The 25819-nt window shown below is 43.7% G+C and overlaps 1 protein-coding gene across 1 annotated transcript in view; it reads right to left on the reverse strand.

The window, feature by feature from the left end:
• Positions 1-25819, reverse strand: part of DIAPH2 (diaphanous related formin 2) — a gene marked incomplete in the record, with an annotated part of 1463478 nt that overhangs the window by 132752 nt on the left and 1304907 nt on the right.

The following is a 25819-nucleotide window of genomic DNA, read 5'->3' on the forward strand; positions in this document are numbered from 1 at the left end:
CGATTCTCCAAAATGGCACATTTCATCCCTCTTCCTGGTCTTCCTTCAGCGCCTCAGTTGGCTAAACAATTTTTTGTACACATTTTTCGTCTTCACGGGTTGCCTACGCAGATCGTCTCGGATAGAGGCGTCCAATTTGTGTCTAAATTCTGGAGGGCTCTCTGTAAACAACTCAAGATTAAATTAAATTTTTCTTCTGCATACCATCCTCAATCCAATGGACAAGTAGAAAGAATTAACCAGATCTTGGGTGACTATTTACGACATTTTGTTTCCTCCCGCCAGGATGACTGGGCAGATCTTCTACCTTGGGCCGAATTCTCGTATAATTTCAGAATCTCTGAATCTTCCTCCAAATCCCCGTTTTTCGTGGTGTACGGCCGTCACCCTCTTCCCCCCCTCCCTACCCCCTTGCCCTCTGGTCTGCCCGCTGTGGATGAAATTTCTCGTGATCTCTCCATCATATGGAGAGAGACCCAAAATTCTCTCTTACAGGCTTCTTCACGCATGAAGAGATTCGCGGATAAGAAAAGAAGAGCTCCTCCCATTTTTTCCCCTGGAGACAAGGTATGGCTCTCCGCCAAATATGTCCGCTTCCGTGTCCCTAGCTATAAGTTGGGACCACGCTATCTTGGTCCTTTCAAGATTTTGCGCCAGATTAATCCTGTCTCTTACAAACTTCTTCTTCCTCCTTCTCTTCGTATTCCTAATGCCTTTCATGTTTCTCTTCTTAAACCACTTATCATTAACCGTTTCTCTCCCAAATCTGTTTCCCCCACTCCTGTCTCCGGCTCCTCGGACATCTTCTCCGTCAAGGAAATTTTGGCATCTAAAAAGGTCAGAGGGAAAACCTTCTTTTTAGTGGATTGGGAGGGTTGTGGTCCTGAAGAGAGGTCCTGGGAACCTGAGGACAATATCCTGGACAAAAGTCTGGTCCTCAGGTTCTCAGGCTCCAAGAAGAGGGGGAGACCCAAGGGGGGGGGTACTGTTACGCCGAGCGCTCCGGGTCCCCGCTCCTCCCCGGAGCGCTCGCTACACTCCTCTCACTGCAGCGCTCCGGGCCCGGGGCGCTGCGATACCGCCTCTGGCCGGGATGCGATTCGCGATGCGGGTAGCGCCCGCTCGCGATGCGCACCCCGGCTCCCGTACCTGACTCGCTCTCCGTCAGTTCTGTCCCGGCGCGCGCGGCCCCGCTCCCTAGGGCGCGCGCGCGCCGGGTCTCTGCGATTTAAAGGGCCACTGCGCCGCTGATTGGCGCAGTGGTTCCAATTAGTGTTTACACCTGTGCACTTCCCTATATCACCTCACTTCCCCTTCACTCCCTCGCCGGATCTTGTTGCCTTAGTGCCAGTGAAAGCGTTCCTTGTGTGTTCCTAGCCTGTGTTCCAGACCTCCTGCCGTTGCCCCTGACTACGATCCTTGCTGCCTGCCCCGACCTTCTGCTACGTCCGACCTTGCTTCTGTCTACTCCCTTGTACCGCGCCTATCTTCAGCAGCCAGAGAGGTTGAGCCGTTGCTAGGGGATACGACCTGGTCACTACCGCCGCAGCAAGACCATCCCGCTTTGCGGCGGGCTCTGGTGAAAACCAGTAGTGACTTAGAACCGATCCTCTAGCACGGTCCACGCCAATCCCTCTCTGGCACAGAGGATCCACTACCTGCCAGCCGGCATCGTGACAGACACTATGTACAGGATCCTAAGGCCGGAGACACTATGTACAGGATCCTAAGGCCGGAGACACTATGTACAGGATCCTAAGGCCGGAGACACTATGTACAGGATCCTAAGGCCGGAGACACTATGTACAGGATCCTAAGGACGGAGACACTATATACAGGATCCTAAGGCTGAAGACACTATGTACAGGATCCTAAGGCCAGAGACACTATGTGCAGGATCCTAAGGCTGGAGACACTATATACAGGATCCTAAGGCCAGAGACACTATATACAGGATCCTAAGGCTGGAGACACTATGTACAGGATCCTAAGGCCGGAGACACTATGTACAGGATCCTAAGGCTGGAGACACTATGTACAGGATCCTAAGGCTGGAGACACTGTATACAGGATCCTAGGGCCGGAGACACTATATACAGGATCCTAGGGCCGGAGACACTGTGTACAGGATCCTAAGGCCGGAGACACTATGTACAGGATCCTAAGGCCGGAGACACTATGTACAGGATCCTAAGGCCGCAGACACTATGTACAGGATCCTAAGGCCGGAGACACTATGTACAGGATCCTAAGGACGGAGACACAATATACAGGATCCTATGGCCGGAGACACTATATACAGGATCCTAAGGCCGGAGACACTATGTACCGGATCCTAAGGCCGGAGACACTATGTACAGGATCTTAAGGCTGGAGACACTATGTACAGGATCCTAAGGCCGGAGACACTATATACAGGATCCTAAGGCCGGAGACACTATGTACAGGATCCTAAGGCCTGAGACACTATATACAGGATCCTAAGGCCGGAGACACTATGTACAGGATCCTATGGCCGGAGACACTATGTACAGGATCCTAAGGCGGGAGACACTATATACAGGATCCTAAGGACGGAGACACAATATACAGGATCCTATGGCCGGAGACACTATATACAGGATCCTAAGGCCGGAGACACTATGTACCGGATCCTAAGGCCGGAGACACTATGTACAGGATCTTAAGGCTGGAGACACTATGTACAGGATCCTAAGGCCGGAGACACTATATACAGGATCCTAAGGCCGGAGACACTATGTACAGGATCCTAAGGCCTGAGACACTATATACAGGATCCTAAGGCCGGAGACACTATGTACAGGATCCTATGGCCGGAGACACTATGTACAGGATCCTAAGGCGGGAGACACTATATACAGGATCCTAAGGACGGAGACACTATATGCAGGATCCTAAGGCTGGAGACACTATGTACAGGATCCTAAGGCCGTAGACACTATGTACAGGATCCTAAGGCGGGAGACACTATGTACAGGATCCTAAGGCGGGAGACACTATATACAGGATCCTAAGGACGGAGACACTACATACAGGATCCTAAGGCTGGAGACACTATATACAGGATCCTAAGGCCGGAGACAATATATACAGGATCCTAAGGCTGGAGACACTATATACAGGATCCTAAGGCCGGAGACAATATATACAGGATCCTAAGGCCGGAGACACTATGTACAGGATCCTAAGGCCGCAGACACTATGTACAGGATCCTAAGGCCGTAGACACTATATACAGGATCCTAAGGCCGGAGACACTATATACAGGATCCTAAGGCCGGAGACACTATGTACAGGATCCTAAGGCCGGAGACACTATGTACAGGATCCTAAGGCCGGAGACACTATATACAGGATCCTAAGGCCGGAGACACTATATACAGGATCCTAAGGACGGAGACACTATGTACAGGATCCTAAGGCCGGAGACACAATGTGCAGGGTCCTAAGGCCGGAGACACTATGTACAGGATCCTAAGGCCGGAGACACTATGTACAGGATCCTAAGGCAGGAGACAAAATATACAGGATCCTATGGCCGGAGACACTATATACAGGATCCTATGGCCGGAGACACTATGTACAGGATCCTAAGGCAGGAGACAAAATATACAGGATCCTATGGCCGGAGACACTATATACAGGATCCTAAGGCCGGAGACACTATATACAGGATCCTAAGGCCGGAGACACTATGTACAGGATCCTAAGGCCGGAAACACTATATACAGGATCCTAAGGCCGGAGACACTATATACAGGATCCTAAGGCCGGAGACAATATGTACAGGATCCTAAGGCCGGAGACACTATGTACAGGAACCTAAGGCCGGAGACACTATATACAGGATCCTAAGGCCGGAGACACTATGTACAGGATCCCAAGGCCGGAGACACTATGTACAGGATCCTAAGGCCGGAGACACTATGTACAGGATCCTAAGGCCGGAGACACTATGTACAGCATCCAAAGGCCGGAGACACTATGTACAGGATCCTAAGGCCGGAGACACTATGTACAGGATCCTAAGGCCGGAGACACTATGTACAGGATCCTAAGGCCGGAGACACTATGTACAGGATCCTAAGGCCTGAGACACTATGTACAGGATCCTAAGGCCGGAGACACTATGTGCAGTATCCTAAGGCCGGAGACACTATGTACAGGATCCTAAGGCCAGAGACACTATGTACAGGATCCTAAGGCCGGAGACACTATGTACAGGATCCCAAGGCCGGAGACACTATGTGCAGGATCCTAAGGCTCGAGACACTGTATACAGGATCCTAAGGCCGTAGACACTATGTACAGGATCCTAAGGCCGGAGACACTATGTGCAGTATCCTAAGGCCGGAGACACTATGTGCAGTATCCTAAGGCCGGAGACACTGTGTACAGGAGGTTAAGGCCGGAGACACTATGTACAGGATCCTAAGGCCGGACACACTATGTACAGGATCCTAAGGCCGGAGACACTATGTACAGGATCCTAAGGACGGAGACACTACATACAGGATCCTAAGGACGGAGACACTATGTACAGGATCCTAAGGCCGGAGACACTATGTACAGGATCCTAAGGCCGGAGACACTATGTACAGGATCCTAAGGCCGGAGACACTATGTACAGGATCCTAAGGCTGGAGACACTATATACAGGATCCTAAGGCCGGAGACACTATGTACAGGATCCTAAGGCTGGAGACACTATGTACAGGATCCTAAGGCCGGAGACACTATGTGCAGTATCCTAAGGCCGGAGACATTATATACAGGATCCTAAGGCCGGAGACACTATGTACAGGATCCTAAGGCTGGAGACACTATGTACAGGATCCTAAGGCCGGAGACACTATATACAGGATCCTAGGGCCGGAGACACTATGTACAGGATCCTAAGGCCGGAGACACTATGTACAGGATCCTAAGGCCGGAGACACTATGTACAGGATCCTAAGGCCGGAGACACTATATACAGGATCCTAAGGCCGGAGACACTATGTACAGGATCCTAAGGCCGGAGACACTATATACAGGATCCTAAGGCCGGAGACACTATGTACAGGATCCTAAGGCTGGAGACACTATATACAGGATCCTAAGGCCGGAGACACTATGTACAGGATCCTAAGGCTGGAGACACTATGTACAGGATCCTAAGGCCGGAGACAATATGTACAGGATCCTAAGGCCGGAGACACTATGTACAGGATCCTAAGGCCGGAGACACTATGTACAGGATCCTAAGGCCGGAGACAATATGTACAGGATCCTAAGGCCGGAGACACTATGTACAGGATCCTAAGGCTGGAGACACTATGTACAGGATCCTAAGGCCGGAGACAATATGTACAGGATCCTAAGGCCGGAGACACTATGTGCAGGATCCTAAGGCTCGAGACACTATATACAGGATCCTAAGGCCGGAGACACTATGTGCAGGATCCTAAGGCCTGAGACACTATATACAGGATCCTAAGGCCGGAGACACTATGTACAGGATCCTAAGGCCGGAGACACTATATACAGGATCCTAAGGCCGGAGACACTATATACAGGATCCTAAGGCCGGAGACACTATATACAGGATCCTAAGGCCGGAGACACTATGTACAGGATCCTAAGGCCGGAGACACTATGTACAGGATCCTAAGGCCGGAGACACTATGTGCAGGATCCTAAGTACAGCCGGTGACCAATGAGGCTGTTGATCGGCTATGGGGCTCACTAAATACCCAATTCGAAGAGAAGCCTGAGCAGGAGATTGAAATTTAGGTTTAAAAAAATAACACAATGAAAACCCCTGTAAGAGAAAAATAATAAAAAATTCTGATTGTTGGGCCCAGTAAACAGTTTATTACTATAAGGTCCTTCCAAAAAGATGTAAATGTCCAAGGAGGAGAACCCCTTTAAGGAAGTGTTCATAGGGTGAACATTTCCTGACGCACCCGTACACAATGTAGAACAGAGGAATCGGCAGAGATGCGCACAATCACAGTGGACACAGAGGGTCAGTATGACCGGGGCCCGTCCTCGTTATTTAAATCAATGTTGCTAAAAATATTGTAAAAGCAAAAGAACTGGACCTGATACTTATAATATTACAAGGATTTATGAGAACACGAAGCAGATACAATATATTCTCTCTAAAGAGCGAGAACCCGAGGAGCCACCAGCAAACTGAGTAATAGAGGCCACTGTAGAGCGGAAAATCACACCGTGTGCACAACCTGCAATATAGATAGATTTGGTTAATGGTTCGGGGATTTCAGAGGGGACGGTGATTCACATGTTTTCCTATGAGAAATATGCTATTAGCCACTTAGGCTTAAAGCCCACCTGTAGGACCCCCGGGAGCCCTAATGGCTGGTGTGATTCTGTCTATAAACGGAAATATTTACCACACTACGGGACACTACGGGTCACAACGCACTTCGGAGTGACCGCGTGTTAACATTTCAGAGCAACCGAATTCTACAACACTAAAAAGTGAAGGACGACAGAAGAGAAGGCTTATAAAGGACACAAATATCTGCGGAACATCAGACCCACCGACACCGACTATGATGGTCGTAGATACTATGTCCAACAGAGAAGTCCCACAGCATCCAATGAGATGTTTTTATTGGCATTTCCATAGACAAAAACTTTCGTCCTTCATGGTTTTTATCACTTTTTAGATATTATTGACCCTCAGACATTGTTAATTATGACTCAAGAGGATCAGATTTTTTATGGAATCTAAAGATCATATCAGGCTTTTGGATCCTGGGCTCAACATCCCTATAGGGTCCCACTTAAAGGAGTGCTCTGCCCCTAAACATCTTATCCCCTATGCAAAGGATAGAGTATAAGATGTCTGATCACATGGGGTCCGGCCACTGAGACCCTAAACGATCTTCGGCGTGGCACCCAATCATCCGCTGCACAGAATGAACTCCGCTGCATGCCAGATGATGGGCGACCACAGCCGTCACGCCCCCTCCACTCATGTCTATGGGAAGAGGCATGATGGTTATGTACTAGCTGTCACGCCCCTTCCTATAGACAAAAATGGAGGGGCATGAAGTCACGAACGCCGCTGTGCCGGCCAGGAGATTGTAGAAGGGGCCCAGCAGCCAGACAGCCCATGAACAGACATCTTATCCCCTATTCTTTGGATAGGGGATAAGATGTCTAGAGGCAGAGTACCCCTTTAATTCCAGACCTAGAATCATGAAAACTCTTGTCAACCCAAGACGACACCAATCTGGTCCAAGGCTGGACTCACATGACAGGTCTTCTCTGACATTATATACGTTACGGGTAGGGACTCACACAGCGCATCCACAGCACATTTGATGCTGCTGATGCACACCCTGCTAGCAGTTACAGAGCAACTGCAGTGCGAACTGCCAGCTGCAGCTCTGCCGCAGCTGGGAGCTCGCTCTGCAGTTGCTCTGTAACTGCCTGCGGATGCACAATATGTAACCCTGCCCTAATTGATAAGGCATTGCTGACAGTACTGACAGTAGACATCTTCTATCTTCCATGTTTTATATTCCTTTAAGTTACAGAACCTACTACACAGGAATAAGTCCCTGACACACTCCTATAATATCTCTGCTTACCAGTCCCTATGCTGACCTTCTCCTGATTACAAGCCCGCTCATCTACAGTACTCATCAGAAAAATTGTATATACCAGCAGAGGATATGTAGAGCGGGTGTAAATAAATATTTGTTAAAAACACAGTCCCAACACATTTCCCCCCAATAAATATTAGGGATTCATCAGGGGACAAAACCATCACAGGTAAAAAAAAAAAAAAAAAAAGATGCAGTGTTTCCAAATCAGGACCATCGGCTTTTCCACTAGTGGCTACTATGTATACTGCAGTGTACCCCCATCAGGGCCATCGGCCAGTCCACTAGTGACTACTACGTATACTGCAGTGTACCCACATCAGGGCCATCGGCCTGTCCACTAGTGACTACTATGTATACCGCAGTGTACCTACATCAAGGCCATTGGCCAGTCCACTAGTGGCTACTATGTATACCGCAGTGTACCCACTTCAGGGCCATCGGCGAGTCCACTAGCAACTACTACGTATACTGCAGTGTACCCACATCAGGGCCATCGGCCAGTCCACTAGTGATTACTATGTATACTGCTGTGTATCCACATCAGGGCCATCGGCCAGTCCACTAGTGACTACTATGTATACTGCAGTTTACCCACACCTGGGCCATCAACCAGTCCACTAGTGACTACTACGTATACTGCAGTGTACCAACATCAAGGCCATCGGCCTGTCCACTAGTGACTACTATGTATACTGCAGTGTACCCACATCAGGGCCATCGGCCTGTCCACTAGGGACTACTAAGTATACTGCAGTGTACCCACATCAGGGCCATCGGCTTGTCCACTAGTGATTACTATGTATACTGCTGTGTATCCACATCAGGGACATCGGCCAGTCCACTAGTGATTACTATGTATACTTCTGTGAACTCACACCAGGGCCATTGGCCAGTCCACTAGTGACTACTATGTATATGGCAGTGTACCCACATCAGGGCCATCATCCTGTCCACTAGTGATTACTATGTATACCGTGGTGTGCCCATATCAGGGCCATCGGCCTGTCCACTAGTGATTACTATGTATACCACGGTGTACCCACATCATGGCAATCGGCCAGTCCACTAGTGACTACTATGTATACTGCGGTGTACCCACATCAGGGCCATTGGTGTGACGCCGAGCGCTCCGGGTCCCTGCTCCTCCCCGGAGCGCTCGCGGCGTTCCTCTCTCTGCAGCGCCCCGGTCAGACCCGCTGACCGGGAGCGCTGCACTGACACTGCCGGCGGGGATGCGATTCGCATAGCGGGACGCGCCCGCTCGCGAATCGCATCCCAAGTTACTCACCTGTCCCGGTCCCCGGCTGTCATGTCCTGGCGCGCGCGGCTCCGCTCCTTAGGGCGCGCGCGCGCCAGCTCTCTAAGATTTAAAGGGCCAGTGCACCAATGATTGGTGCCTGGCCCAATCAGTCTAATTAGCTTCCACCTGCTCCCTGTCCATATAACCTCACTTCCCCTGCACTTCCTTGCCGGATCTTGTTGCCCTTGTGCCTAGTGAAAGCGTTTTACTGTGTTTGCCTTACCAGTGTACCTGACCTCTTGCTATTTCCATTGACTACGAACCTTGCCGCCTGCCCTGACCTTCTGCTACGTCTGACCTCGTCTCTGTCTAGTCCTTCTGTCCCACGCCTTCTCAGCAGTCAGGGAGGTTGAGCCGTTGCCGGTAGATACGACCTGGTTGCTACCGCCGCAGCAAGACCATCCCGCTTTGCGGCGGGCTCTGGTGAATACCAGTAGCAACCTAGAACCGGTCCACCCGTACGGTCCACGCCAATCCATCGCTGACACAGAGGATCCACATCCAGCCTGCCGAATGCTAACAATTGGCCAGTCCACTAGTGACTACTATGTATACCGCGGTGTACCCACATCAGGGCCATCGGCCAGTCCACTAGTGATTACTATGTATACTGCGGTGTACCCACATCAGGGCCATCGGCCTGTCCACTAGTGACTACTATGTATACTGCGGTGTACCCACATCAGGGCCATGTATGAAACCATTATCAACATTAACCAACTCAACAATGGCAAATAGTCTCAAAAACTCCCTAATGATTAACACAAGACAAATTGGGGAATACATTAAAAAACCCTTTTGGGTCAAGAAGGATATGATTAGCCAGAAGTAACTGCTGGATGGACTCTTCATCATGTGGTGGACAGAACAAACCACCGTCCGGATGTCCCGGAGCCGTCCTGCTGCTCATAGCCGTTCCGATTGTTTTATGGACGCGCTCCCATAAAGATTCTGGCACAAACACTCCTTGTAATCTATAAATTCTCCAGCTGCAGTTTCTCATCTTTTAATTTTTTCACAATTTAACCTAAAAATGTCGAGGTTTTTTTTCGGGAGCTGATTCATGCGAGACGCCTGCACGTTGCTGACATTTGGTTAATTGAGCTGTAAGGTTTATATTCTTTATATGGCGGAGTGTCATTATACATTATTCCGCTCACTTTCTAAAATTTCTTTCTTTATGGCAGATTTCTAATTAGGATTGCTAACGCTCTCATTATTTCAAATGCTAAAATTCATATTTCTTATTCAATATCTTTATCCTGGACATTGCGCAAAAGTAATGACGGGATCTCGCCGCTCACCTTGTCAGAGAGCTTAGGAAAACACTTCACTCTTTATGGTGACATCTTAAAAGTAGAAGACTAAGGGGGGATATTAAATACTGAGGGAATCACTACCTTGATATTAAATCTGTAGCAAATCATGTGACCTCCCTCTTACTTTGGGGAGCGGAGTATGATCATGTGACTCTTTACTGTGTAGAGCAGGGTATGATCATGTGACTCTTTACTGTGTAGAGCAGGGTATGATCATGTGACTCTTTACTGTGTAGAGCAGGGTATGATCATGTGACCTCCCCCTTACTGTATAGAGCAGGGTATGATCATGTGACCTCCTCCTTACTGTATAGAGCAGGGTATGATCATGTGACCTCCCCCTTACTGTGTAGAACAGGGTATGATCATGTGACCTCCTCCTTACTGTGTAGAGCAGGGTATGATCATGTGACCTCCCCCTTACTGTGTAGAGCAGGGTATGATCATGTGACCTCCCCTTATTGTGTAGAACAGGGTATGATCATGTGACCTCTCCCTTACTGTATGGAGCAGGGTATGATCATGTGACCTCCTCCTTACTGTGTAGAGCAGGTTATGATCATGTGACCTCCTCCTTACTGTATAGAGCAGGGTATGATCATGTGATCTCCTCCTTACTGTATAGAGCAGGTTATGATCATGTGACCTCCCCCTTACTGTGTAGAGCAGGGTATGATCATGTGACCTCCTCCTTACTGTATAGAGCAGGGTATGATCATGTGACCTCCCCCTTACTGTATGGAGCAGGGTATGATCATGTGACCTCCTCCTTACTGTATAGAGCAGGGTATGATCACGTGACCTCCCCCTTACTGTGTAGAGCAGGGTATGATCATGTGACCTCCCCTTACTGTGTAGAGCAGGGTATGATCATGTGACCTCCTCCTTACTGTGTAGAGCAGGGTATGATCATGTGACCTCCCCCTTACTGTATGGAGCAGGGTATGATCATGTGACCTCCTCCTTACTGTATAGAGCAGGGTATGATCACGTGACCTCCCCCTTACTGTGTAGAGCAGGGTATGATCATGTGACCTCCCCTTACTGTGTAGAGCAGGGTATGATCATGTGACCTCCTCCTTACTGTGTAGAGCAGGGTATGATCATGTGACCTCCCCCTTACTGTGTAGAGCAGGATATGATCATGTGACCTCCCCCTTACTGTGTAGAACAGAGTATGATCATGTGACCTCCCCCTTACTGTGTAGAACAGGGTATGATCATGTGACTATCCCCTTACTGTGTAGAGCAGGGTATGATCATGTGACCTCTCCCTTACTGTATAGAGCAGGGTATGATCATGTGACCTCCCCCTTACTGTGTAGTGCAGGTTATGATCATGTGACCTCCTCCTTACTGTATAGAGCAGGGTATGATCATGTGACCTCCTCCTTACTGTATAGAGCAGGGTATGATCATGTGACCTCATCCTTACTGTATAGAGCAGGGTATGATCATGTGACCTCCCCCTTACTGTGTAGAGCAGGTTATGATCATGTGACCTCCTCCTTACTGTATAGAGCAGGGTATGATCATGTGACCTCCTCCTTACTGTATGGAGCAGGGTATGATCATATGACCTCCTCCTTACTGTATAGAGCATGGTATGATCATGTGACCTCCCCCTTACTGTGTAGAGCAGGGTATGATCATGTGACCTCTCCCTTACTGTATGGAGCAGGGTATGATCATGTGACCTCCCCCTTACTGTATGGAGCAGGGTATGATCATGTGACCTCCTCCTTACTGTATAGAGCAGGGTATGATCATGTGACCTCCCCCTTACTGTGTAGAGCAGGGTATGATCATGTGACCTCCTCCTTACTGTATAGAGCAGGGTATGATCATGTGACCTCCCCCTTACTGTGTAGAGCAGGTTATGATCATGTGACCTCCCCCTTACTGTGTAGAGCAGGGTATGATCATGTGACCTCCTCCTTACTGTATAGAGCAGGGTATGATCATGTGACCTCCCCCTTACTGTATAGAGCCGGGTATGATCATGTGACATCCTCCTTACTGTATAGAGCAGGGTATGATCATGTGACCTCCTCCTTACTGTATAGAGCAGGGTATGATCATGTGACCTCCTCCTTACTGTATAGAGCAGGTTATGATCATGTGACCTCCCCCTTACTGTGTAGAGCAGGGTATGATCATGTGACCTCCCCCTTACTGTGTAGAACAGGGTATGATCATGTGACCTCCCCCTTACTGTGTAGAGCAGGGTATGATCATGTGACCTCCTCCTTACTGTATAGAGCAGGGTATGATCATGTGACCTCCTCCTTACTGTATAGAGCAGGTTATGATCATGTGACCTCCTCCTTACTGTATAGAGCAGGGTATGATCATGTGAACTCCCCCTTAATGTGTAGAGCAGGTTATGATCATGTGACCTCCCCCTTACTGTGTAGAGCAGGGTATGATCATGTGACCTCCTCCTTACTGTATAGAGCAGGGTATGATCATGTGACCTCCCCCTTACAGTATAGAGCCGGGTATGATCATGTGACATCCTCCTTACTGTATAGAGCAGGGTATGATCATGTGACCTCCTCCTTACTGTATAGAGCAGGGTATGATCATGTGACCTCCTCCTTACTGTATAGAGCAGGTTATGATCATGTGACCTCCCCCTTACTGTGTAGAGCAGGGTATGATCATGTGACCTCCCCCTTACTGTGTAGAACAGGGTATGATCATGTGACCTCCCCCTTACTGTGTAGAGCAGGGTATGATCATGTGACCTCATCCTTACTGTATAGAGCAGGGTATGATCATGTGACCTCCCCCTTACTGTATAGAGCAGGGTATGATCATGTGACCTCCCCCTTACTGTGTAGAGCAGGTTATGATCATGTGACCTCCTCCTTACTGTATAGAGCAGGGTATGATCATGTGATCTCCTCCTTACTGTATAGAGCAGGTTATGATCATGTGACCTCCCCCTTACTGTGTAGAGCAGGGTATGATCATGTGACCTCCCCCTTACTGTGTAGAGCAGGGTATGATCATGTGACCTCCTCCTTACTGTATGGAGCAGGGTATGATCATGTGACCTCCTCCTTACTGTATAGAGCAGGGTATGATCATGTGACCTCCCCCTTACTGTGTAGAGCAGGGTATGATCATGTGACCTCCTCCTTACTGTATGGAGCAGGGTATGATCATGTGACCTCCTCCTTACTGTATAGAGCAGGGTATGATCATGTGACCTCCTCCTTACTGTATAGAGCAGGGTATGATCACGTGACCTCCCCCTTACTGTATAGAGCAGGGTATGATCATGTGACCTCCTCTTTACTGTCTACAGTAGGGTCATGTGTATAATTATGGTCCAGGAGTTTCTTTGGTGTAATTGATTATAATGCTCTGGTGTAATTAATGTAACAGTAAATGGTTATGAGTGTGGCTTGATATATTACAAAGTTTTTTATATTTATATATTATGAGTGTGGCTTGATATATTACAAAGTTTTTTTATATTTAAATATTATGGGTGTGGCTTGACATATAATGGGTGCGGCTTGATATTTTATGGGTGTGGTTAGATATTTTTTGTAATTTAGAGGGGGACAAAATCCTATGGAAGTCTTAGTTTTTTTATATTAAAGTAGAGGAGTTTCCCCATGAAATGTTGATGTAGCTGAGTCCATGTTTTGTACAATCTACTGTGACTCCAGGATGGGACTGAGAACTTACATGTAAATCTATTAAGTCAGGGTTAGAAATATGCGACCTCTTTCTTAAATATAAACAGCGCCAGATCTGTCTCTAGGTTGGTTGTGGAACTGCAGCTCAGCTTCAATAGAAATCAGCTGCAATACCAGACACAGCCATTGACCAATGTGGAGCTGTTACCTGTAGAAAGCAGCAATGTATTTCTAATCCTATAGAATTTCACTAATGTACAACAGTTTATGACAAACTCGGCTCTACTATATCAGTAACTATATTAAATATATATTTGTTTTGTTGGATAATAATCATTAGCAGCAATTTACAGGGACTGTTTAACACTTGAGGCCCCACACACAATATAGATCTGATGTTTTCCTCAGGACACTATATAACGACAGACGACTCTCCAGCGACAAATTATTGGAAAGTGAAGGATCGGGAATGTTTGGTTTCAACTTTCTGATTCTTTTGGTTTTGTGGAGATAAAACCCTGTTAGAGAAGTCTATGGTAGGGTAGGCATGCACTCTCAGCTTGGTTGAGTGTGCATATGTGTGTGTGTGTGTGCTTGAGCACGCATGTGTGCTGTTTAAGGTGTGTGATTGAGTGTGTGACTGGATAAGCATGCATGTGTGTGGTTGAGTGGATGTGTGTGTGAGGTTGAGCGTGCACATGTGTGGTTTAGCATGCATGTTTGTGGTGGTAGAGCGTGCATATGTGTGGTTGAGCAAGCATGTTTGCGGTTGAGCATGCATGTGTGTGGTTGAGGATGTGTGTGTGTGTGTAGTTGAGTGTGCATGTGTGGTTGACTATGCATGTTTTTGGTTGAGCGTGCATGTGTGTGATTAAGCATGCATGTGCATGTTATTGAGTGGATGTGTGTGTGAGATTCATGTGTGTGTGGTTGAGCGTGCATATGTGTGGTTGAGCGTGGATATGTGTGGTTGAGCGTGCATATGTGTGGTTGAGCATGCATGTTTGTGGTTGAGCGTGCATATGTGTGGTTGAGCATGCATGATTGTGGTTGAGCATGCATATGTGTGGTAAAGGATGTGTGTGGTTGAGCATGCATATTTTTGGTTGAGTGTGCATGTGATTGAGTGGATGTGTGTGTGAGATTGAGTGTGTGTGTGAGGTTGAGCATGGATATGTCTAGTTGAGCATGCATATGTGTGGTTGCCAAACATGCATGGTTGCTCAGTGATTAGCACTGTTTCCTTGCACCGCTGGGGTCCAAGGTTCAAATCCCACCAATGACAACGCCTGCAAGGAGTTTGTATGTTCTCCCTGTGTTTGGAAAGGTTTTCTCTTGTTCAACTGTCATTACCTTAGTAACGTTTCCTAACCATTGTGCCTCCAGCTGTCGCAAAACTACAATTCCCAGCATGCCCGGACAGCCGAAGGCTGTCCGGGCATGCTGGGAGTTGTAGTTTTGCAACAGGTGGAGGCACACTGGCTGCTGTCTATATGGGATTTGAACCTGGGTTTTGGTCCAAACTTTTGCGGCCCCACCGCACATCCGTCCTGCGCCCGTCGCGTTGCCCTTCCATTCTCTTCCCCCAGACATTTAAACAAGTCTAATAAACCAGTCTGCAGACATCAATGATGACATTTAAGCTATTTCTATGTTTTGCGCGCCTGTGATTTATTGTCAATGACATATGCATAGTGATAATACAGTTAAATGATGCATTTGCAATTCATCTGAAACAACATAATTAGTTCTCCAAGGATTCCGTGATCTATTATTCCGACTAAACACAAGGCTGGAAACTACACTTGAGCTTTAAATGCTGGATAAAGTCTTATATTTTAAGCATGGCTTCCTTCATTCCGTATTATCATAATTAATTTCCGGCATCGCAGAATTATTTTTTAATATACATTTTCGGCGTTCTACAAAACACTGTTAACTATTAAAACTGAGAGAAAAAAAATCATTTTTTCTTTCTATTAAAATGAATTGTAGAGGAAAAAAAAGAAATAAAATGAAATTATTTTCAGTTTACTGCTTTTTTATCGGATAAAAGATTGGACTGCCAGGAGCCACGTGGGCGACACAATTAACAAAAAACGATTACATTAGAGGACAAATGAGAGATTTAATGAGAATTGCGTAATGAGCTAAGTAGTTTGTCTTACATTGGGATGAAGTGTCTGACGAAAAGATAAGAATCACTCCTGCGTCTTACATCTCATGGTGACTGTCCTGTGCGGAATACACAAGAAAAAGTGGACTAAGCAGACCCCCTCCCATATACTTGTATTGGGGGGGGGGGGTGTGGTATGACATCACAATGGGGCATGTCCGACCCCCGCAGAGCGCACATCATCCTTTATATGTCCTTTGACTCAAAAACTGCCAGAAAACCCAATACTGCTCTCTATATACAAGAATATAACTACTATAATACTGCTCCTATATACAAGAATATAACTACTATAATACTGCTCCTATATACAAGAATATAACTACTATAATACTGCTCCTATATACAAGAATATAACTACTATAATACTGCTCCTAGATACAAGAATATAACTACTATAATACTGCTCCTATATATACACAAGAATATAACTACTATAATACTGCTCCTATATACAAGAATATAACTACTATAATACTGCTCCTATATACAAGAATATAACTACTATAATACTGCTCCTATATACAAGAATATAACTACTATAATACTGCCTCCTATATACAAGAATATAACTACTATAATAATGCTCCTATATACAAGAATATAACTACTATAATACTGCTCCTATATACAAGAATATAACTACTATAATACTGCTCCTATATACAAGAATATAACTACTATAATACTGCTCCTATATACAAGACTATAACTACTATAATACTGCTCATATATACAAGAATATACCTACTATAATACTGCTCCTATATACAAGAATATAACTACTATAATACTGCTTCTATATACAAGAATATAACTACTATAATACTGCTTCTATATACAAGAATATAACTACTATAATACTGCTCCTATATACAAGAATATAACTACTATAATACTGCCCCTATGTGTATGGATATAACTACTATAATACTGCTCCTATATACAAGAATATAACTACTATAATACTGCTCCTATATACAATAATATAACTACTATAATACTGCTCCTATATAAAAGAATATAACTACTATAATACTGCTCCTATATACAAGAATATAACTACTATAATACTGCTCATATATACAAGAATATACCTACTATAATACTGCTCCTATATACAAGAATATAACTACTATAATACTGCCCCTATATACAAGAATATAACTACTATAATACTGCTTCTATATGCAAGAATATAACTACTATAATACTGCTCCTATATACAAGAATATAACTACTATAATACTGCTCCTATATACAAGAATATAACTACTATAATACTGCTCCTATATAAAAGAATATAACTACTATAATACTGTTCCTATATACAAGAATATAACTACTATAATACTGCTCTTATATACAAGAATATAACTACTATAATACTGCTCCTATATACAAGAATATAACTAATATAATACTGCCCCTATATACAAGAATATAACTACTATAATACTGCTTCTATGTACAAGAATATAACTACTATAATAGTGCTCCTATATACAAGAATATAACTACTATAATACTGCCTCCTATATACAAGAATATAACTACTATAATACTGCTCCTATATACAGGAATATAACTACTATAATACTGCTCCTATATACAAGAATATAACTACTGTAATACTGCTCCTATATACAAGAATATAACTACTATAATACTGCCTCCTATATACAAGAATATAACTACTATAATACTGCCCCTATATACAAGAATATAACTACTATAATACTGCTCCTATATACAATAATGTAACTACTATAATTTTGCCTCCTATATACAAAAATATAACTACTATAATACTGCTCCTATATACAAGAATATAACTACTGATCTCAGCTCTGTATGACGTCACATTATTTCATTGTAGATCTCAGCTCATCTTCCTATTACACTTTGATCACATGTGCAGTAGTTGAGGTGACGGATATGATTCTCTGGTCACCATTTTTATTCCTTTCATTCACTGATTATTCAGTTATCAGGGTTAGTATCACTTAGGAGCAGGGATAAGTGCTAAGACGCCATCACCCCCCACTGCTCCGAGTAGAGGAGACGTATGGCGACTTTTACAGTGGGGATCAAAAGTTTGGGCACCCCAGGTAACAATTTGTATTAATGTGGAAAAAGAAGCCAAGGAAAGATGGGAAAATCTCCAAAAGGCATCAAATTACAGATTAGACATTCTTATAATATGTCACCAAAAGTTACATTTTATTTCCATCATTTACACTTTCAAAATAACAGAAAAAAAAAAAAAACATGGCGTCTGCAAAAGTTTGTGCACCCTGCAGTGTTAATATCTTGTACTGCCCCCTTTGGCAAGTATCACAGCTTGTAAACACTTTTTGTAGCCAAGAGTCTTTCAATTCTTGTTTGAGGTATCTTTGCCCATTCTTCCTTACAAAAGTCTTCCAGTTCTTTGAGATTTCTGGGCTGTCTGTCACGCACTGCTCTTTTAAGGTCTATCCATAGATGTTCAATTATGTTGAGGTCAGGAGATTGTGAAGACCATGGCAAAACCTTCAGTTTACGCCTCTTGATGTAATCCCCCGTGGATTTCGAGGTGTGTTTAGGATCATTATCCATTTGTAGAAGCCACCCTCTCTTTAACTTCAGCTTTTTCACATATGGCATCAAGTTAGCATCCAAAATTTGCTGAAATTTTATTGAATCCATTTTTCCTTCTACTCAGGAGTAGTGCTGAGCGGCATAGGCCATATTCTAATTTGAGAATATTCGCGAATATATGGACGAATGTTCGTCATATATTCGCAAAATTTGCATATTCGTAATATTCTCGTTTTATTTTCGCATATGCGAAAATTCGCGTATTCGGAAATTAGCATATACAAAAAATTAGCATAAGTGAAAATTTGCGCGCCAGTCTCACACAGTAGTATTAGAGCCTTCTATACACCACACAAGCTGGAAGCAGAGAGGGATGATCACTGTGATGTATACTGTGGGAAAAAAAACCAAAAAAAAAAAACCGAATATTCGTAATTACGAATATATTGTGCTATATTCGCGAAAATTCGTGAATTTGCGAATATGTGATATTCACAAATAAAATTTGCATTGTGAATATTTGCGAGCAAAACTACTCGTGAGATGATCCCTGTGCCACCGGCTGCAATACAACCCCAAAGCATGATTGATCCACCCCTATGCTTAACAGTTGGACAGAGGTTCTTTTCATTAAATTCTGTTCCCCTTCTTCTCAAACGTACCTTTGCTCATTCCAGCCAAAAAGTTCACTTTTAACCTCATCGGTCCACAGAACTTGTTTCCAAAATGCATCAGGCTTGTCTATATGTTCATTTGCAAAGTTCAAACGCTGATTTTTGTGGTGAGGACGTAGAAGAGGTTTTCTTCTGATGACTCTTCCATGAAGACCATGGGGGAGATTTCTCAAACGATTTAGACTGTTTTTTCCTGTCTAAATTTGTCGCACAGAAAGTCGCAGTCTAAATATGTGCGACTTTTCTGCAACTTTTTCTCTAAAGGATTTTTAGAACATGACGCATGCAAGTCTATTTTAGATGGAAATGCATTGGAAAATGCATTGGTGCTGAATTTATCAAGTGCAACTTTTGTGCGACAAGTCGTATCTGCCCAAAATACGCTGAAATGTCAGACCATGTTGGAGCGGGTGCAAATGCAGTTTAAGCTGTAGACCCTGAAGTCTGAGCACAGAATTTATCAAGGGCTGTGAGACCAATAGACAGGAGACTACCACATACGCTGGTCTATAAGCATGACCAGAATAGACTAGATTAGGAAATGTCCCCCCATATTTGTACAAGTATCTCTTTATAGTGGAATAGTGTACCACAACTCCAGTGTCTGACAGATCTTTCTGGAGGGATTGTGCAGTCAAACGTGGGTTTTGAATTGTTTTTCTCACAATCCTGCGAGCTGTTCTGTCTGATATTTTTCTTGGTCTTCCAGATCTTGCTTTAACTTCCACTGTTCCTGATGACTGCCATTTCTTAATTACATTCCGAACAGAGGATATTGACATCTGAAAACATTTTGCTATCTTCTTATAGCCTTCTCCAGCTTTGTGAGCGTCAACTATTTTCAGTTTCAGATTTCTAGACAACTGCTTATAAGAACCCATGGTGCTGATTGTTGGGGCAAGGTCAGATGAGTCTGGGCATTTAAAACCTTTGAGATTGACATCACCTGGTCTTCCCAGATGATGATTGAGAACAATCCATGACACTGGCAGGTCTCAGTTTTGCAAAGGGGGCAGTGCATGCTATAAATTCTGCAGGGTGCCCAAACTTTGGCAGATGTCATTTTTTTATTTTCTGTTATTTTGAAAGTGTAAATGATGGAAATAAAATGTAACTTTTGTTGACATATTATAAGAATGTCTTATCTGTAATTTGATGCCTTTTGGAGATTTTTCCATCTTTCCTTGGTTTCTTTATGCACATTAATACACATTTTTACCTGGGGTGCCCAAACTTTTGATCCCCACTGTATGTATATTGCTCAATAATTGTCCCTCCATGCCTGGATCCATCCTTCATTTTTCTGGAGAGAGATGGACCGCGCTTTGTCATGTGCACAAAGGACCAGCATAAGATTCTTCAGAATTTGCGGTCCGATTAAAATCTGATTATGTTGCAAAACTACAACTCCCAGCATGCCAATGGATGTCCGAGCATGCTGGGAGTTGTAGTTTTGCAACATCCCCCCCTAGCAGTGTCATCTTGTTACCTGCCGGTTAGATACGTCTGCTCATTGTCTGCGCCTGAATGGCCATTTTATTCCATCTGGCTGGAAATACAGATAGTTATTTATTAATTTAATTATTTATTCATTTAATTTATGTAATTATTTAATTAATTTACTTATGTAGTTATTTATTTATTTATTTTAGTTATTTATTTATGTAGTTAGTTATTTATTTAGTTATTTTTTTCTGGTCATTTTTTTACCACATTGGCCTTTTGTAATTTATTTATTTATTTATTTATTTTTATTTGTTTGACAGCTTCTTATAAAAGCATGCTGTTGTTTTTTTTTTCTTCTTCTGGATAATAAAGTGGGCCACATGCCTCCGAGGAGACGGCAGCACATTATTTTATTCCCACCTTCACTTTATTCCTGGCTTCTCGGAAGCCGCTATGCCCAGAAGTGCTTCCACTCAAGCCGGACCATCAAATCAATTATCACGGCGGTCAGCTTCCGAAATATGAATGGCGATGAGTGACAGCGGGCACAGTGAACATTCAGATTTCATTTGTCATTGGCCAGGTAAATCTTCCCCCCACATCTTCTATATTCTTTTGTTTGCTCTTTCTCTGGGTTGTTTTTATGTTTTTAGCGCTTTGACAATTTGGTTGCATCGTCTGCATGTTTGCACCGTCATCTAAACTCATTTCCATTGCTATTGAAAAAGGGGTAGATGATTACCTCGAAATGCGTCTAGCCTCTATCACCTGTACCCCAGTATTGGCAAACCCGACAATCTTTACCATCATTCACTGGATTGCAAGAAGTTTACCGGAGCACGCTTACGGGGTTGTATGCATCCCGCCTGCCAGCAGACGTCTCCCCGGTGAAAACCTTTTTCCATCAACCAGGCTCGCTGGCAAAAGGCACAGTGTGCAAAATCCCCAAATCCACTCAAAACTTTCCCTGTGCCGCCGGGGTAGAGTGGTCCACATTTGAGGGGCCTCCAATGCTGCAGAACGTTTCCTCGTGCGCCCACAGGATTACAATTAAGAGACTTTCTACAGTGGGGATCAAAAGTTTGTGCCCCCCAGGTAAAAATTTGTATAAATGTGCATAAAGAAGCCAAGGAAAGATGGAAAAATCTCCAAAAGGCATCAAATTACAGATTAGACATTCTTATAATATGTCAACAAAAGTTACATTTTATTTCCATCATTTACACTTTCAAAATAACAGAAAACAAACAAATGGCGTCTGCAAAAGTTTGGGCACCCTGCAGAATTTATAGCATGCACTGCCCCCTTTGCAAAGCTGAGACCTGCCAGTGTCATGGATTGTTCTCAATCATCATCTGGGAAGACCAGGTGATGTCAATCTCAAAGGTTTTAAATGCCCAGACTCATCTGACCTTGCCCCAACAATCAGCACCACGGGTTCTTCTAAGCAGTTGTCTAGAAATCTGAAACTGAAAATAGTTGATGCTCACAAAGCTGGAGAAGGCTATAAGAAGATAGCAAAACGTTTTCAGATGTCAATATCCTCTGTTCGGAATGTAATTAAGAAATGGCAGTCATCCGGAACAGTGGAAGTTAAAGCAAGATCTGGAAGACCAAGAAAAATATCAGACAGAACAGCTTGCAGGATTGTGAGAAAAACAATTCAAATCCCATGTTTGATTGCACAATCCCTCCAGAAAGATCTGGCAGACACTGGAGTTGTGGTGCACTATTCCACTATAAAGAGATACTTGTACAAATATGGTCTTCATGGAAGAGTCATCAGAAGAAAACCTCTTCTACGTCCTCACCACAAAAATCAGCGTTTGAACCTTTTAAATGAATATATAGACAAGCCTGATGCATTTTGGAAACAAGTTCTGTGGACCGATGAGGTTAAAATTGAACTTTTTGGCCGGAGTGAGCAAAGGTACATTTGAAGAAGAAGGGGAACAGAATTAATGAAAAGAACCTCTGTCCAACTGTTAAGCATGGGGGTGGATCAATCATGCTTTGGGGTTGTATTGCAGCCAGTGGCAAATGGAACATCTCACGAGTAGAAGGAAAAATTGATTCAATAAAATTTCAGCAAATTTTGAATGCTGACTTGATGCCATCTGTGAGAAAGCGGAAGTTAAAGGGGTACTCCAGTGAAAACCTTTTTTCTTTTAAATCAACTGGTGCCAGAAAGTTAAACATATTTGTATATTACTTCTATTAAAAAATCTTAATCCTTCCAGTACTTATTAGCTGCTGAGTGCTACAGAGGAAAATCCTTTCTTTTTGGAACACTGATGACATCACAAGCACAGTGCTCTCTTCTGACATCTCTATCCATTTTAGCAACCATGCATAGCAGATATATGCTAAGGGCAGAATGGTGGCTCAGTGGTTAGCACTGCTGCCTTGCAGTGCTGGGGACTTGGGTTCAAATCCCACTAAGGAAAACAATAAATAAATAAAAAAGACGTATTATTATTATGTCAGCAGAGAGCACTGTGCTCGTGATGTCATCAGAGAGCATTCCAAAAAGAAAATAATTTCCTTTGTAGTATTCAGCAGCTAATAAGTACAGGAAGGATTAAGATCTTTTAATAGAAGTAATGTAAAAATCTGTTTAACTTTCCGGAGCCAGTTGATTTAAAAGAAAAAAAGTTTTCACCGGAGTACCCCTTTAAAGAGAGGATGGCTTCTACAAATGGATAATGATCCTAAACACACCTCGAAATCCACGGGGGATTACATCAAGAGGCGTAAACTGAAGGTTTTGTCATGGCCTTCACAATCTCCTGACCTCAACATAATTGAAAATCTATGGATAGACCTTAAAAGAGCAGTGCGTGACAGACAGCCCAGAAATCTCAAAGAACTGGAAGACTTTTGTAAGGAAGAATGGGCAAAGATACCTCAAACCAGGATTGAAAGACTCTTGGCTGCTACAAAAAGCGTTTACAAGCCGTGATACTTGCCAAAGGGGGCAGTACAATATATTATCTCTGCAGGGTGCCCAAACTTCTGCAGACGCCATTTTTTTTTTGCCTTCTGTTATTTTGAAAGTGTAAATGATGGAAATAAAATGTAACTTTTGGTGACATATTATAAGAATGTCTCATTTGTAATTTGATGCCTTTTGGGGATTTTCCCATCTTTCCTTGGCTTCTTTATGCACATTAATACACATTGTTACCTGGGGGGCCCAGGTGCCCACTGTATATCCCACTCACCAATCTCTATCCCTGTGCCGCCGGGGTAGAGTGGGATCCACACAAGGAAACCCCAGCGCCGCAGAACGCATTGATTTTAACCCCTTACCAACACGCTGACGCATGCAGTATCCTGACCAGATATGAGCGATACAGACTATTTTATACCTTCACTTTCTTGCTTATTCTGGTGAGTCCGATGTAAGGTCCCTACAAAGGACACCACAAGGACTATCATTGTAACAATAAATAGTTTTAAATGAATTCTCTGGATCTACATCATTTATTACATATATTTTATATCCACCCATTTATTGGTGACAATCAAGTCCAGACTTGTGGACCGTGCACCCCCACTTTATACTTTGTTCGCAGGTTGTATGGGATACACAACCGTCTGCCAGTAATACCATTGTCCCTATTGTTGGGCTGCAGCTACCTAGACACGTTTTTGGTCTAAGAAAATGCTTCACCTTTTACTGAGTCAAAGTCGTAGGAAAAATAAATAAATAAAGAGAGGCCGGGTTGTTTTAGCTGTAAAATTCCTCCCGCTGACCTTTCTGCTCGGTTATTTTTGAGTGCGGATGATTCTCGATCACTGTATCGTGTCGTCTTGCTGAGCTGTAGATGATGTTGTTGTTCTGCAGACTGCGGGAGGAGTGAAGACTGGTGGCGGTATAATAAAAAAATACTAAAGCTTTCTGAATGTAAAAACAGCGTAAAACACCAGGACTGAGAGAAGTAATAATAATAATAAATAATAAGAATAAAAATCAGAAGAATAATAGTGGAAATTAAAGGGATATTCCAGGAAAAAACTTTTTTTTATATATATATCAACTGGCTCCAGAAAGTTAAACAGATTTGTAAAATTACTTCTATTAAAAAATCTTAATCCTTTCAGTACTTATGAGCTTCTGAAGTTAAGGTTGTTCTTTTCTGTCTAAGTCCTCTCTGATGACACCTGTCTCGGGAAACGCCCAGTTTAGAAGAGGTTTGCTATGGGGATTTGCTTCTACTCTGCGCAGTTCCCAAGACAGGTGTCATCAGAGAGGACTTAGACAGAAAAGAACAACCTTAACTTCAGAAGCTCATAAGTACTGAAAGGATTGAGATTTTTTAATAGAAGTAATTTACAAATCTGTATAACTTTCTGGAGCCAGTTGAAATATATAAAAAAACGTTTTTTCCTGGATAACCCCTTTAAAGAAACAGCTCAGTGGCCAGAGGCAGAAGCTCCTTGGCCCCAAAGTGGCAGAAGAGCCCTTGGGCAGCCTCAGGCTCCAGGCCCCGGTGTGACCGCTTCCTCTGACTCCCTATAGCGAAGCTTCTGGTTACTGTAAAATACAATGTTCCAAATAGGTGACAATCCAGGGTAAATCCAGTACAACATTCCAATAAATATCTAGACCATCAGGGGACGGGGCCTTCAGCTACTTCAGTGTTCATGTTCTTCAAATCTTTTCGATTGTATTAAGTGCTGGACTCTAGTGTCTTTCTTTGGCCCCTGTGCAGCTATAAGGGCCCCTGGTTATCACTCCCTCTAATGAGCCAAGCCTTTTGTATTTTTTAATGCCTCTACATTGGTATTATGATATTTTTTATATATATATATATATATATATATATATATATATATATATATATATTTTTTTTTTTTTTTTATTATTTATGTTACAACTTTGCATCTTAGGCCCCATTCACACTACCGTTATGTTTCTGCATTCTGACAGCAAGATGGATGAAATAACTGATCACAACAGATGAAAACTGATGATGACCAATATTGACGGACGTTCATTAAAAATAACAGGCA

This window comes from Hyla sarda, chromosome 9, assembly GCF_029499605.1.
Source record: "Hyla sarda isolate aHylSar1 chromosome 9, aHylSar1.hap1, whole genome shotgun sequence".
NCBI lineage: Eukaryota > Metazoa > Chordata > Amphibia > Anura > Hylidae > Hyla > Hyla sarda.